This window comes from Rhineura floridana, chromosome 6, assembly GCF_030035675.1.
Source record: "Rhineura floridana isolate rRhiFlo1 chromosome 6, rRhiFlo1.hap2, whole genome shotgun sequence".
Classification (NCBI taxonomy): domain Eukaryota; kingdom Metazoa; phylum Chordata; class Lepidosauria; order Squamata; family Rhineuridae; genus Rhineura; species Rhineura floridana.
In genome coordinates, this window is record NC_084485.1 from 39593363 (window position 1) to 39605585 (window position 12223).

At 43.4% G+C, this 12223-nt stretch overlaps 1 protein-coding gene across 5 annotated transcripts in view; it reads right to left on the reverse strand.

The window, feature by feature from the left end:
* Nucleotides 1-12223, reverse strand: part of PPP1R16B (protein phosphatase 1 regulatory subunit 16B) — a 189248-nt gene that overhangs the window by 127447 nt on the left and 49578 nt on the right. Inside the window, exon 2 of one of the 5 annotated variants that reach the window (XM_061631501.1) lies at nucleotides 5955-6113. The exons of the other annotated variants lie outside the window; for them this stretch is intronic. The gene's annotated coding sequence lies outside the window, so the exon portion shown is untranslated. The remainder of the gene's footprint in view (nucleotides 1-5954; nucleotides 6114-12223) is intronic. 5 annotated transcript variants of the gene reach the window in all.

The window sequence follows — 12223 nt, forward strand, 5'->3', positions numbered from 1 at the left end:
TACCTGAAAGACCATCTTATCCTTTATATACCCAGTCAATCACTGCACTCTGCAGGTGAAGGTCTCCTGTAGATACCATCTGATCAGGATGTCTGTTCCTCACAACATAGGAAGCTGACCTTTAGTGTTGTGGTACCTACCCTTTGGAAATCCCTCCCCTTAAATATTAGACAGGCACCATTTCTGTTCTCTTTTCAGCGCCTACTGAAGACCTTCCTCTTTCAACAAGCTTTTTAAGTAGGGACCTTATCCCAGTCTGCATCTGTGTTGGAACTGCTTTTTAATATGTTTTTAAAGGTTTTCTTAAAAAAAGATGTTTTAAAGATGTTTTGTTTTAATATGTTTTTTAAAATGTTTTGTTTTAATATGTTTTGCAGTCTGTTTTTAAGATGTTTTAGAGTGTTTTTAGTGTTTTGCTGCCCTGGGTCCTTCTGGGAGGAAGGGTGGGATATAAATTTAATTAATACAATCATCATCATCATCATCATGTTAAGTATGTTAAAAATAGTTGAATTCTGCAACATGATGCCAAACACCTGCAGCATCTTCTTACAAAGGGACTGAGCTCCATGTGTCAAACGATTCTTGTGCTTGCATTCACAATGCAACCTTTGAAGCATGCACATACGCAAACAGCTGATCTTCAAGAGTCCATTGCAATGCTACAGGAGATCCTGGGGTGCATACGTAACTTGAACTGGCAGCGGGGAGGCAGTAAGGTCAGAAGCAGAGTACGTAGTAGCATGACTGCCTAGCCCATGATTTAGCACAGGTGTCCCCAAACATTCTGGGTCCAGGGCACATTTGGAACTCTAAGTAACTGTCATGGGCACCACAAAATACCAATTTTACAGAAGACAAACTGGTGATGCTCAGATCCCCCCCCCCAAAAAAAATAAAACACAGACCAAAAAAGCAGGGCTCCCTCCCCAAAAAAACCCAGGCAACACCCTCCTAAGAAAGAGAGAGAGAGAGAGAGAGAAATCAACACAAACTCAACTGGGAAGGAGAAGGGTGCCTAGGCAGGCACCAAAAAGCGTGCCCACAGGCCTCACATTGAGGTTTCCAGATCTAACACATTCTTTCCATGCTTCATCTACAGAAGTCTACTGAGGAGAAAGAAAAAATGATAACCCTTCCTCTGGGTCTGCTAGTCTTCTGGCCCCAGAGAAAACAATATGTGCTAGACCTTTTTCTTCTGCCTAGTAGACCCCAAACTTTTGACCTGATTCTGAAATAACTCTTTACCAGGTCTACACAATGGAATTTAAATTGATATAGCTTTGCAGACTGCTCTAGAGAGGAAAGTTAGTAACCTTAGATCAGGGATAGCCAACATTGTCCCCTCCAGATGTTGTTGAACTACAACTACAAAGAATGATGCTCTAAAGAAGGTGTAGGAAACCCATGGCCCTCCAGATGTAGAAAATGAAAAGCATATTGTCTCCCTTTTCCTATGCAAAGAGTACTGCAACCCTGGAGCTAACATGTCCCTATACAGTTTCGGCCCAGTTTATCTCACGGAGCGCCTTCAACGCCACCAATTATGCCGCCCGACAAGATCGGCCACACAGGGCCTTCTCTCAATCCCGCCAACAAAAACAGCCAGATTGGCGGGTACAAGAGAGAGGGCATTCTCAGTGGCGGCCCCCACTCTTTGGAACTCCCTCCCACAAGATCTCCGGCATGCCTCTTCCCTAAATGTATTTCGGAAAGCCTTAAAGACCTGGCTTTTTCAGCAGGCCTTCGGGGTATCCGGGGAGGGTTAATCGATATAATTGTAATGCCTCCTACTCAGTTTTAATATCGTTGTTGTAGATCTATTGTTTTTATTGTATTACTGTATTTTATTAATTGTATTTTAATAATTTTGTAAGTCGCCTAGAGTGGCCATTGGCCAGATAGGCGATGAAGAAATTAAATTTATTATTATTATTATTATTATTATGTGTGTGTGTTATGTGCCTTCAAGTCGATTACGACTTATGGAGACCCTATGAATCAACGACCTCCAATAGCATAACATAGAGCTAACATAGGGATACAAATAAAATATAGGACTGCACTCTTGGCTCTGGAAAGATGCTAATATATGGCCAAGAATTAAATGCAGCATGGTTTATCATCTGTCATTCGGAACAGCCAGATGCAAACTATGCACTGGCTTTGAATGGGAAAATTGGTATCCTCAATTAAAAAGGGGGGTGGGGTGGGGAGAGGCCACTAAGCTCCTGAAATAACTCCTTGCAAAATGTTTCATCCTTTGGAAGGCAAGTTAAATAGTGGATTTAAAAAAAAAAAGCAAAGCACAGCATTTCTGAGTCACCCAACACTACCACACAGCCTGACACAAACATCCATGCTAATAACAGACACGAGTGAGAAAGAGAGAGATGGGTGAAAGAGCCTCTGGAGGAACAGATATGTTTGGAAGCAAAAGCAGAGGTGGAAACTCAAAGCAATCTAACTCCTACTCATATCAACACAGGAGGAGCAGAAAAACTACATGAAGGCTGATCAGAACCCTGGCTACACACACACATTCTCAAGGCATTTTGTATGCCAGAGTGATGTATCCAGAACATACACAGACCACATTCTTTGTTTCGCTGACAAGTAGTGAGGTACATTTTTCACGAGCCTTTCTGAAACACAGGCTTTGATCGCCCTTGCAACATACCATTGAAATGCTACTAACAGCACTTCCAGACTGTTGTTATTTTCGGGTGGGATTCAACCACATAGAAGCAAATTCAGGTTGCACAATTAAAGATGACTGGAGTTGTGCAAAAACCTGCTTACAAACACACTTATTTTTGCAATAAGGAAAGTGACAGGAAAATGGACTGGAATATGTGGGATAATATTTCTTGACACATTGTCATCTAACTTTCCCACAAACAAATCAGAATGAATGCTCAAAGAGGTCATCTGAATGAGACTTAAGATAGCAAGAATTCAAATGTGTCCTTTCCTATTTAAGCCATTATATCCATTATTCTTTTTTTCTACATCAACCCCTCCCCTTTCCTCCAAGCACTTACATTGAATACTACTCTTATCATATTTGCTTAATCAATAACATATTTGCAACCATTGCTCCACAGTTTCACATATCATTAAGCAGCCTACTCATTTCAGTTGGCAGGCACAATTATGTAATGTGAAATACAATTAGTGTAAATAGGAGAATTCAACAAAATAGTAGGTAGTAATGTTGGTCTATCAGGAAAAAAATAATCTCCCCAAGTAAACAACAGTAGAGGTAATGCCTTTTATTAGGACTGAGGGTTGGCGCCAGGCATGCAAGGGCCCTTGGGCACCAGGCTGCCCTGGGCCCCAGCACCTGCACACACACCACACCTACCTACTTTCTGTGATCTGAGGCAGCAGCAGCTCCCGACCCTGCCGCGGATCGCAGAGAGGGAGCTCCCAGACACCCCCCTACTGCCGCATAGGCCCGCAACGCCCGCCTGCATGCTCCATCTACCTCTCCCGTGATGTAAATACTGGTTGTGCTGCTTGCGCAAGCCTGCCATCAACCAAGATGGCGGCTGAGGCTTTCCTAAGGTGCTGATGCCTCAGACGCCATCTTGATTGATGGCACACATGCATGCTATGCACAGGCATCCCTGCCATCAACTAAGATGGTGGAATGGAAATGGGAAGGGTCACAGAAGGGAACACTACCCACCCACCCACCCACCCTAAGGAGGGGCCTTTCAGGGAGCATCAGCCCTGTCAGGACTTACTAAAATATAAGTTCTGAGCAAGCTTTGGAGTTCTCAAGAACACTCAGTCTCTCTCCCCCAATGTTCCTGTTGTTATGCTTTATATCCAGCAAAAAGAAAAGTTGAAGCCCCCCGAGTCTGCACCCTGTAACAGTTTTCAGGAGTACAGCAAATATGAATTGATCAATCTGCACTCATCAGGCCCACTTACATATACCCTGAAAAACTCTTTGAGCTCAGTTCTAAAGAATGTCTTGCAAATGAGCCATACACTCACCTTTGCAGAGCTTCCCTCTCCATTTTCTATTTTACTATAGTTTGCTGTCCAAATTGGCAAACTATGGTTAGAGACAAACAGGCAACAGAGAGGGAAACTTCACAAAAGGAGAGGAGCAGGGCCAGGGGGCAGCCAGGTCAGGCCCTGGTCAAGGGCCTCTGTGGCACAGGGGGGCCTGAGGATTCCCCCTTAGGGTGGGAGCGTAGCGCTCCCACTCTGCAATCCACATCAGCATCAGCTTCTGACCCTGCCACAGATCTTGGAGTGGGAGCTCCCAGGCACCTCCCCCCCAACAGTTAGTGAGGGTGATGCATGTCCCACCTACCTCTATCGCTCTTGTAAATGACATGCATGCTGCACACTCATGCCTGCCATCAACCAAGATGGCAGAGGAGGCTTCCCTAAGGGGTTGACACCCCCACCGCTATCTTGATTGATGGCAGGCATGTGTGCATAGTGTGCACATCATTTACAGGATTGATAGAGGTAGGTGGGATGTGCGGGGGGATTATTAGCCCCACGCGGCCTGCAATGAGGGATTGCGCTCTGGTGCTGCAGGCCCTGGAGAGGATTGGAATGTCTGCTGCTAGCTCCCAATCCTTAAAAACACAGGCTGTTAAAAGTTTCTTCGCCGAAGGACCACACTGAGGTCCACCAGTTACAAAATGGTGGCAGGTGGGCATGGAGACAGTCACAAAACTGGGGTGTGTGTGTGTTATGATCTGCAGCTTTTCTGCACTTCAGAGTGCCTCCCCCCATTCCTGGCAGTAGTAGAGGTCAGTGCCCATTGGTCCTGGCACAGCAAAGTCAGGGTGGACAACACTAAGATAGAGCCAATGACAGGCAGAGCCAACTCATTCTACTTTTGTCCCCATCTTCCTCCCTGCTGAATTACAAAAGGGCAACACTGAGGCTAAGGCACAGGAAGCTGACAGGCAGAGCCATTCCCTGATCTCAGGAGCCTGATGCATGTGGCTGGCACTTGCCATCTCCCTCACTGTTGTCAAAGGTGGCCGTCATCTCTTTACCGGTTGCAACAGTTCTGTCCTTCCAGCTGATGCCCGCACTGTGGTAACAAACAAGTGCCCTTTTGACACTACCCACATCTATGACACAGCACTGGTCCTCTGGCTTCCTTCCTTGTTGATGGCAGCAGTGGAAGCCGGTGTGTCTGCCTGGTGTTGCACAGCCTCCCTCTCTCTCTGTGGAATTGGCCTCTCTTCAGCCTCCTACAAAGTGGTCCTGCTTCAGGCAGGTGCCCCACAGGAGGTGGCTGCAGAGGAAGGTTCTGAAGGGGAGCCTCACCACCAGCCTCTTGTTGAAATGGACGAGGAAGAGTGCTGCCTTTGAGGGTGGAGGGAAGAGAGCTACCCACTTTTGCTGCTAGACTGTCCTTCATGTTCTTGAACGGACAGATGGGCTTGTGTTCAAGGTGCAGAGCTGGCCAGGCAGGAATCTCTCCCAAATTGTGTTCTTTTTTTAAGTGTTTTTAAATTTGTATATTTGTTTTTAATGTTTTTAATTGTTGTAAATCGCCCAGAGAGCTTCGGCTATGGGGCGGTAAACAAATGTAATAAATAATAATAATAATAATAATAATATCATGTATGGTTACTTCTCAGGAGGAATAAATGCAGCAGTTGCCATTAAGAGTAACAAGCAGGAAACTATATATAAAAGCATCATCTGCATGCAAAGCTCTTGAGTGAAGGGCAACCGGTTAGTTGCTTTCTAACTTTGGCCCAACTCATTAATTAGCACATGCCACGGTTCAGAAACTGTGGGCATATCGCAGCTCTGCCGCTCAGGCTCCCTATTTGCAAAAATGACCTACTTTCCTTTCCAGTACCAAAAGAAAGAAAATAAAAAAAGAGATACAGTTGCCAGTTTCGGGTTTTGCACAAACTGGTCGGTCTAATTATAGCACAGCCACAATGTTCACTTACCTGTGAAGCAGCAGAGGCCACTGTCATTCACAAAGCATTGCATCTGCGCTCTCTCTCCCTCCCCGCTGCTCTCAAAGGAGAGTGTTGCTGTTCTCTACAAGCTCAGATCTGTTTCCATGAGCTCAGCACTTCCGTTTCTTGAGATGTGCTCAGCACGTCCTGCAAGCCGTGAAGCACAGCCAGAAGTATGGTAAGGAGAATATTATTTACCTCAACAGCCAAAGTGAATGAGTGAGGGTGGAGGAGCCATTCTATTGGCAAGTCAGGCTACAGGTTGGGCAAAAACCCCATCCCAAAACCAGAAGTTGCAAAGGAAGGGGCAGAGGAAGGAGAGAGCTGTCCTCAGCTAACAAAATGTCAATATACAGCTCTTGTTAAAATGTAAATGTTAACACATGAATAAAAAGTAGCCCTCCTGTCCTCAGCACTGGGACTTGCATCCTGAAATGGTACACTTTCATTTTGTTTTCTTCTTCTTTGGTTATATCTCTTCCTGCCAATGCTTGGAGGTGCAGATTGCTCTAATGTGCCCTTTCCCCCACCCCCAAGAATGTATGTATATACTGTAGATATAGATATAAAACTCTTGTCCTGAAAACTTCACCCACACAAGCACCCAGTCATGTAAACAATGAGGGAACTTTCCACTCACCATTTCTGCTCATGACTTTCCTCATTCCACCTTCAAGATATTTTTCTGTAATCTGGGGTTCAATTCCATGCGCAGATTTCTCACACTAAGAGTTTGTAAGCAGGCCGGTAGACATGGGGGTCTAGCTCCCCCCAAGATTTTTAAACAAAAACTAACTAATTAAAATTATTAGAGAAAAGGAATCTCCCCTTCCCTACTTTTTTTGGTGCCCCACCCTAAAATTTTAGCAATTATGCAATTATGTTTTGCATAATTAGCAATTATGTTTTGTGCATATTTAGGCCATTACCCATGTCTCTCTCTTCTTCCATTCAGCTCCTTAAGGCTTTATCTTTACTTATCTTAGTCTATAAGGCAGGGTATATTTTGGTGGTGGCATTCAATAAATTGAGATCAGGAATATTTTGATCAGGTATCAAGGTCTCCACTCTTCTCCTATCACTTGGTTGCCTAAGGCAGGCCAGGTTGTAAAAAAGGATGCATGAAGGAATTGGATGTATATTTTACAGCACTATAATTTTCTCCTAGGATTACCAACAGTCCTAGCGGGACTGGCCTTGAGGCTGACCTGGAAGCTGCAGCTAGTGTAAAATTGGCTGCTTGGCTGCTCTCTAGGGTGGAATATCACCTACACCACTGCTGAAAGAATTGCACTGGCTGCCAATTAGCTACCAGACCAAGTTCAAGATGTTTTTATTGGTGTACAAAGCCCCATACAGCTTGAAGCCAGGATACCTATACCCAACCAATCTCGGCATTCTGCAGGAGAGGGGATGCTGAAGATACCATCCTATCAGGAGATCCAGTCCACACAATGTCAAAATCGGGCCTTTAGTGTGGCAGCATCTATCCTTTGGAACTCCCTCCTGTTACATATCAGACAAGTGTTGTTTTTAACAAAAGACATTTCTAAATGGAGATTTTTATCCCAGTCAATATTTATATTGGATGGGACATGTTTTTATATATATATGCAACTGTTTTATATCTGTTTTGATTCTATTGTGAAATCACTTCAAAATAAATGAAATAATTAATAAAATTATAAATAGTGTAAATCAACTAAGAAGAATCAAACAGGCTCCCAATTCTTCACATACACAGGGTTTGACATAACCAAAAAGAAACACTACCTTCTGGGAGTGTTTATATATCATATCAAATTGCTCTGTTTGCAATTGCAGTAAAGAAAATCAGAGGGAGGACCTTGAACTAGATGGCTGTAGACTGTAAAGGTAACAATCCATCTGAATAAGGTAAATCCGAGGGTAACTCCAGAAAGTTTTAATTTTTAAAAAAATTGATTATTTTTAAATAGAGTGTAAATTTTTCTGTTTTATTTCTATGCCAGCAGGCATTTGAGTGTATTTGCAATAGCCTATGGCTATAAGCAATAAATATTTTAGAATTGGTGTATAAGAAGTTTTAAAAACAGAATTCTTCATAAGAAAAGTGACCCCTGTGGGTAGTGACTGTTATAAGCCGGTATTAATGAAGAATGGAATGCTTGTCTATCATTAAGGGGGGTGGTGAAATCCGAGGTCTCATATACACTGCTCCTACCACTTCACTTCTCTACAGCAAGTCAGTTCAGAAGCTGCAGAGGGATTGTTTGTTTTTTGCTGACTCATGGAATGAGTCACATGTCACCAGTTCCCTCTCTACCCTGCTGCAACATTCAAAAGCCTTATGCTGAGCTAAGCGTCAGACATAAAGCCAGTGAGAAAGTGCAACGGTGCCACTCTGTCCAACTGGCTGCCTTTACCAAGCCTCAAAACAAGCCAATCTATGACTTTTCATCTGTCACCTTGCAGAAAAACACAACTAAGGCTCCAATCTGATACTAAATTATCTGGGACTAAGCCAGCTTGAACTCAGTAGGACTTACTTTTGAGTAGACACACATAGCAGCCTTCCAGAGCAATCCCATCATATTTATTAGCATTAGTATTAGTAGTAGCATTATTAGATCATTATACCTATATCTTCCTCCCAAAGGAGCCCAAGGCATGTACGCCAGAGAAAGTCTCATTTAACTTTGTGGGATTTGCTTAAAAAAGAAACATAGGAAGCTGCTTTATACTGAGTCTATGATTCTACTATCTACAGTGACTGGCAGCAGCTCTCCAGGGTTTAAGACAGGGGCCTCTCCCAGGCCTACTTGGAGATGTTGGGGACTGAACCAGAGCACATGGCCTGCTGAGCAAACCTCCATAAACTGTGCTGAATGCATTCTAAACTGAAAACATGAACATGTTTACCATATGGTCAATTGTTTGAAATAACTAATAGAGCAATTTTGGCTATGAACTAGGCTGCATTTGGCACAGTTGTCCTTATTACTCTTCTTTAGCATTACTAGCAGTGTCAACTAAGCAAATGGTTACAGTCAGACAATAAAGATAAACACAGCAAACATTTTCTCTGATCATTGCTAGACAACTGGGGAAGGAGTTAGCCACCTGTAAAAAGACTCTGGATGGCAATGGGATAGAAACAGACAAGGAGAAGGAAGCCATCAGGCAGGCAGCTTGCTCTCACATTTTTCTTAATGTTTCTTCCCTGGACTCATTTGTTAAAACAGTACAGCTTCAGTACAAATTACATTTGTGCCAATCCAAGTGAACTAATAATTTATTGTTCAGGAAATCATATTTTGAAAGCCACACATTGCCAAAATGCTCAGAGACTGCTGACAGAACACCATCAGCACTAAATACCTTTTTCAGAAAAAGCAGCTCTGATCTAAAAAGCCTGATTAAAGTCCACATTTTAAATGTGCTATTAACCAATTATTTCACTGTGCACATGCCTTGGCTCGGTGAAATCCATTCCTGATTTCTACCTTTAAAAGGAGTGTGGAGATGAGACTGTAAAACAGGAGCAGAAAAGGAAAGGGATTTGTAAGACTTTTTTATTCCGACAGGCTTTTGAGATAGAAAGTGTTTAGGATTGGGCTCTACAAGGTTTGTTTATTGTTTTATGCTGTTATTTGTATTATTTTAAATTGTTTTTTAGTATTTTAAGTGCCTGTTTCATGGTTTTAAGGTTGCGTATAGTTTAATTGTATCTTAATTGTATATTTTTGTATGTTTTTAACTACCTGTAGTTTTATTTGTAAGCCGCCCTGAGTTCCAGTTTGGAAAAAGGGCGGGGTAAAAATAAAGTTTCATTCATTCATTCATTCATAAGTAACAAAGATTGGGGGTGGGAGGAGGAGACAGACAGCTCCAAAGAAGGGGAAGGAGCAAAAGCTACTGTGTGGCCCTATCCATGCTACAGAACTCATTTAAACTTTAAGCATGACTTTAAATTATTAGTACTTACAACATCAGCTCTATTTCTCCGTAACATCTGAATCAGGAGAGGCCGTGCAAGCTCTGGACCGGTGCTTGGACTCGGTGGTGGGCTGGATGAGGGCCAATAAACTGAGTCTGAATCCTAGCAAGATGGAGGCACTGTGGGTTGGTGGTTCCCGAGTTCGGATAATTGGTCAGTTGCCTGCTTTGGATGGGGTCGTACTCCTTCTGAAAGAGCAGGTCCATAGTCTGAGGGTGCTCCTGGATCCATCTTTGTTGCCAGAAGCCCAGGTGGCTTCTGTGGCTAGGAGTGCCTTTTACCAGCTTCGGCTGGTAAGACAGCTGCGGCTTTTCCTGGACTGGGATAGCCTGACCACTGTTGTCCACGCACTGGTAACCTCTAGGCTGGATTACTGTAATGCGTTCTATGTGGGGCTGCCCTTGAGGTTGGTCCAGAAGCTGCAGCTAGTGCAAAATGCAGTGGCGAGACTGCTCACTGGGGCAGGGTATCGCCAACATGTTACCCCAGCTGCTGAAAGAACTGCACTGGCTGCCCATTTGCTACCGGGCCAAGTTCAAGGTTCTAATTTTGGTGTACAAAGCCCTATACAGCTTGGGACCAGGATACCTGAAAGACCGTCTTACCCCTTATATACCCAGCCGATCACTGTGCTCTGCAGCTGACGGCCTACTGCAGATACCATTTTATCAAGAGGTTCGTTCTGTACAATATAGGAAATGGACCTTTAGTGTGGCGGCACCTACCCTGTGGAATTCCCTCCCCTTAAATATTAGGCAGGCGCCATCTCTGCTATCTTTTCGGCGCCTTTTGAAGACTTTCCTCTTCCAACAAGCCTTTGAAGTTGAGACCTATCCCAGTCTGTGTCTGTGTTAGAATTACTTTTAATATGTCTTTTAAAATCTTTAACCCCTTTTTTAAAGATGTTTTTAAAGTTTTTTTTAAAATGTTTTTAACGTTGTTTTGTTTTAATGTATTTTAAGGTCTTTTTATGATGTTTTAAAGTGTTTTAGTGTTTCTGTTTGCCACCCTGGGCTCCTGCTGGAAGGAAGGGCGGGGTATAAATAAATAAAATAAATAATAAATAAATCAAGAACTTTTGGGAATTAGAATCTGGCAAGATGTTTAGAATTCTGCTATAAAATCCTCCAACAGAACACGGAGTCGAAGGGCTTTATAGGCCACCTAGTCCAAGTCCCTGCTTACACCAAGAGCGAAAGCATCCTCAACAGATGACTATCCAGCTTCTTCTGTAAGACCTCCCAGAGAGGGAGAACCTACCGCATCCCAAGGTCGGCCAGTATGCCCCTAAATACCAGTTGCTGGGAATCACAAGTGGGGACAGTACTGTTGTGCTCAAGTGCTGCTTTTGGGCTTCCCATAAGCATTTGGTTGGCCACTATGAGACTGGATGAGCCACTGACCTTGATCCCGCAGGCTCTTCTTACATTCTTAAGTAATTGGTTCCATTGCTGAACTGCTCCTCCTTTCAAAATGTTTTTTCTAGTGTTCAACTTGGGCTACCCTCCTGTATTTTAAGCTTATTAAATACAGTCCTGAAGCAGCAGCAAACATGTATTTGCCTTCTTCTATAGGAACGTGAGTACTTGAAGAGTATCGCCATGTTTTCCTCTACCCCAAGTCTTCTCTTCCCCAAGCTTAACATCCTAAACATGTCCATGAGGCCATTCCGTTACGAGGAAGGCAGCTTTTGTGTTCTATGGGAGAACAACTTCTGAATTCTATAGTATGGTGTACATTTTATACTTTGTTCTGATAACTGTAGCTTGAAATAAACAGGAGTTTGCTTTTCTTTGTGCAAGTCTTAGAAAAGGAAAAGAGGGACGACCAAATGAATGACCTGAGCACGAAAATCTGTGCTGACTGCGATGAAGCATCCAAATGAAGGCAAAGCCATGTGAATTTGTCAGAAGCAGAAACATGGAAACATGTATCGGTCACAAGATTAAGTGTCATAAGAATCACTGGGAGACTAAAGAAGAAGACTGACCCTATATGAAAACAAAATTCACAGCTGCTGCACGGTGAGCCTGGCTTCCTCCACCTCCCACACAAAAGGGCAGACATGAACACCAGCAAATCAACCACTCACTAAGCTATCAGTTTTGCCCCTCTCCAACTGTGTGTGTCTGTGTGTGTGCATGCACGCATGCGCGTGTTTGGACCACAATGAAGGGATAGGGGTTAACCCTTCCTGTGCTGTTTTGCTGCTGTAAAAGAAAACACCCCTCCAATGCTGCTATTAGTTCCCAGAAAGTGCTATTTGCAGGAAATATGG